Source organism: Triticum urartu, chromosome 1A (assembly GCF_056163025.1).
Source record: "Triticum urartu cultivar PI428250 chromosome 1A, HENAU_Tu73, whole genome shotgun sequence".
Classification (NCBI taxonomy): domain Eukaryota; kingdom Viridiplantae; phylum Streptophyta; class Magnoliopsida; order Poales; family Poaceae; genus Triticum; species Triticum urartu.
In genome coordinates, this window is record NC_141873.1 from 447,806,482 (window position 1) to 447,811,057 (window position 4,576).

Here is a 4,576-nt window from a genome sequence, read left to right on the forward strand (position 1 = left end):
TAGGATATATGCGATGTATGGTATCGTCCAGTCGGGAGTGATGGCCAAGACTTCCATGATCAGGTCGACCACAGCAGGAACTTCGACTTCAGTCGGATCTGTGGCACTTTTCGGTTGTGGGGCTTCTTCTGTGAAAGGATCCTCCTGGACTGACGGCGAGCGGATGTGCTCCAAAAACACATTGCTGGGAATGGCTTCTCTCTTGGAGCCTATCTTTGCCAGATCATCGGCTGCTTGATTTTTGAGTCGGGGGATGTGATGAAGTTCTAACCCCTCGAATTTCTTTTCTAGCTTTCTCACTGCGTTGCAATAACCAGTCATAGCCGGGCTTCTGACGTCCCACTCCTTCATTACCTGATTAACCACCAATTCTGAGTCGCCGTAGACCATGAGGCGACGGACGCCGAGTGAAATGGCCATGCGCAACCCATACAGAAGTGCTTCATACTCTGCTTCATTGTTGGAGGAATCGAAGTGAATCTGGAGGACGTATCTGAGCTTTTCTCCTCGGGGGGAGACTAGAACTAACCCAGCACCGGAACCATTCAGCATCTTAGATCCATCAAAGAACATGGTCCAGTGCTCCGAGTGAACTTGAGTCGGAAGCTGCTGTTCAATCCACTCGGCGACGAAATCTGCGATTGCTTGGGACTCAATAGCCTTCTTTGCTTCAAACCTGATATCTAAGGGAAGGAGTTCAATCGCCCACTTGGCCACTCGACCAGTTGCATCTCTGTTATGCAGCATCTCTGACAGTGGGGCGTCGCTGACGACTGTAATGGAGTGGTCAGAGAAGTAATGTGCAACCTTCTTCGTGGTCATGTAAATCCCATATACAAGCTTCTGGTAGTGAGGGTATCTTTGTTTTGAAGGGGTCAAAACTTCAGACAGATAATAGACTGGGCGCTGAACTCTGAAGGCCTTTCCTTCTTCTTCCCGCTCGACCGTGAGTACTGTACTGACAACTTGTCCCGTGGCCGCAATGTACAGCAGCAGAGGCTCTTTGCTGATTGGGGCAGCAAGCACTGGCTGGGTGGAGAGCAGAGCTTTGAGTTCTGCAAACGCTGCGTCAGCTTCTGGAGTCCACTCGAACTTGTCAGACTTCTTCATCAGTCGGTAGAGAGGCAACGCCTTTTCACCGAGGCGAGAAATGAATCGACTTAAAGCGGCCAAGCAGCCTGTAAGCTTTTGGACATCGTGCACGCGTACAGGACGCTTCATCCGGAGTATGGTGCCAATTTTCTCAGGATTGGCGTCGATCCCTCGTTCGGAAACGAGAAAACCGAGTAACTTTCCGCCTGGAACTCCGAATGTGCATTTTGATGGATTGAGCTTGATATCATACCTCCTGAGGTTGGCAAAGGTTTCGGCAAGGTCAGCTCGCAGGTCGGAACCTTTGCGTGACTTGACCACAATATCATCCATGTATGCCTCCACATTCCGACTGATTTGAGTGAGTAAACACTTCTGAATCATTCTCATGAACGTGGCTCCGGCGTTCTTGAGGCCGAACGGCATAGTGACATAACAGAAGCATCTGAATGGGGTGATGAAAGCTGTTTTGATTTCGTCGGGTCCATACAGACGGATCTGATGGTACCCGGAATAAGCATCTAGAAAAGACAATCTCTCGCATCCCGCAGTCGAGTCGACTATTTGGTCGATGCGAGGGAGAGGAAAATGATCTTTCGGGCAGGCCCGATTGATATGTTTGAAATCAATGCACATGCGAAGTGACTTGTCCTTCTTGGGGACCATGACGACATTGGCGAGCCACTCGGAGTGGTAAATTTCTCGGATGAACTCTGCTGCTAAGAGCCGAGCCACCTCCTCGCCAATGGCTTGCTTCTTCTGGACGGCGGACCGTCGAAGATGTTCCTTCACAGGCTTGAATTTTGGGTCGACCCGTAGACGGTGCTCAGCCAGCCCCCTGGGAACTCCAGGCATGTCGGAGGGTTTCCATGCGAAGATGTCCCAGTTCTCACGGAGGAGCTGGATAAGCGCTTCTTCCTATTTGGAGTCAAGCGTCGTTGAGATGTGAGTCGGGGCAGCATCGGGGTCGGTCGGGTGAATGTCGACTGTTTTTGTTTCACCGGACGACTGAAAAGCTGATTCTGAAGCAGGCTTCTTGGCTCGTAGCAACTCGCTTGGGTCGGCAGTCTTTTGGTACTCTTGCAGCTCGACCACTGCCATCTGAGCATCTGCAATCTTTGAGCCCTTCTGAAAGCACTCTTCCGCCTTCTTCCGATTGCCTGTGACAGTGATCACACCTTTGGGGCCAAGCATCTTCAGTTTGAGGTACACGTAACATGGCCGGGCCATGAAGCGTGCGTAAGCTGGCCTGCCCAAAATGGCGTGATAAGCACTTTGGAAGTCCACGACCTCGAATGTCAACTTTTCCTTGCGGTAATTCTTTGAATCACCGAAAACCACATCAAGAGCGATCTGGCCGAGTGATTGGGCTTTCTTCCCAGGAATGACTCCATGGAAACTCATGTTACTGGTGCTGAGTCTGGACATCAGAATGCCCATTCCTTTCAATGTTTCAGCATACAGTATGTTCAAGCCACTGCCTCCATCCATCAGGACTTTAGTCAGTCGAGTGCCTTCAACAATTGGGTCGACCACCAAAGCTTGCCTCCCAGGGGTGGCAATGTGTGTCGGGTGATCAGACTGGTCGAATGTGATGGCAGTCTGAGACCACTTCAGGTAACTGGGTGTTGTCGGGGCAACCATGTTCACCTCTCGGTTAATGACTTTCAGTCGACTTTTGCTTTCGACATCGGCAAAAATCATCAGGGTGGAATTGACTTGGGGGTATCCATCGTCACTGTCTTCCTTGTCCTCGACTCTGTCCGACTCTTTTTCCTTATCCTTGGACTGTTTTCCTTGGAACTGCTGGATCAGGAGCCGGCACTGTCGAGTGGTATGCTTTGGGTAAATAAAATTACCCTCTTCATCCTTCTTGGTGTGGATGTGACATGGCAGATCCAAAACATCATTTCCGTCTTGATCCTTGACTTTTTTGGGCTTCCAGGTGCCCTTGGGTTTTCCCTTGAAGTTTCCCTGGGCTACGGCCAGGGCCTCTCCAGGAGCGGCTGGCTCGGCCTTCCGCTTCTGCTTCCGACTGGAATTGCCTCCAGTTTCCTGGCGATTGCTTTCTGCTTGCCACTCCGGAGTCGATCTTCGTCTTCTCCGTTAGCATACTTGGTGGCAATCTCCATCATCCGATTCAGAGACATCTCTCCAGTTCAACCGAACTTCAGATTCAACTCTCTGTATTTAACACCTTCCTTGAAGGCACAAACTGCTTGATGGTCTGGCACGTTCTCAACCGAGTGATGCAGCGTGATCCACCTCTGGATGTATTCCCTCAGAGTTTCATTCGGCTTCTGCACGCAAGACCGCAGCTTGGTTAGGCCTGCAGGTCGCTTGCATGTTCCTTCAAAGGTTGTGATAAACACTCGGGAGAGGTCCTCCCAAGTGTAAATGCTGCTGGGCGCCAACTGATTTAGCCATGCTCTGGCCGAGCCCTCTAACATGAGAGGCAAATGCTTCATGGCCACCTCGCCATTGCCACCGCCAATCTGTACAGCCACTCGATAATCTTCGAGCCAGGTGTCAGGCTTAGATTCACCGGTGAACTTGCCGATTCCAGTCGCCAACCTGAAATTGGGAGGTATCACTGCGGCTCTGATGGCTCGACTGAAACACTCTGGCCCTGAAGTGCGTACTCTGCTGCTGGCAGGCGCATCTCTGTTGTGGCCTTCTCGATGAGCTCTGTTCCTGTCAACCAAACCTTGAACGAGGATGGATCTCGCATCAAAGCCTGGGTCTCTGGGGTCGACTGGAATCCTCTGCCTAACACTATGAGGGCGTCTGTCATCTTGCCGTCGAGGCGCATACGACTCACTCCTCGGGGGAGGGGTTGGCACTCGACGTCGATCATCACGGTCGAATCGGTGATCATACTGTTCATTCCTCTTGTACTGATCATGCTGGCCACCACGTCCCTCACGCCTCAGGGGCGATCTCGGGCTGTGAGCTGACTCGACTGTATCTGTTGCGACAGACCGACTGTGGATCCTATTCCGCGACTAAGAGACTGCGGAATTCTGGTCTCCCGCCGCCCGGAGCAATGCTCTGATCTGTAACAAGCCCCTGCCAGCCTCCGACTGGGAGGGCTCAATCGATTCTGCTATACGGGCCGCGGCGGCCAGATTCTGAACTGGGGTTCGATATACTTGCGTCGGCGGGAAGAGCTGGCGTCGACTAGACTCGGGAGCCCGCTGACGCGCTTGCTCGTCGAGTGCTCGCTGGAGATTCTCCAGTCGAGTGCGCTCGGCCAAGTTGGCCAAACGCGCGTCCTCCAAGGCCCGGGCCTCGGGGGTCTCTCCGACGATAGGAGTGTGGAGCGCGTCCATGTTCCGGCGGCGAAGCTCCTCTCGCTGCAATGACGTGAGAGGTTCGGGGAGATACTCGTCGTGGGGATGCGACGGATCGCCCCCACCCGCGCCTCCATCAGTGCGAGGGAAACCAGGGGGACTGTGTGTTCCATCGACCGCCAGAACCTCAG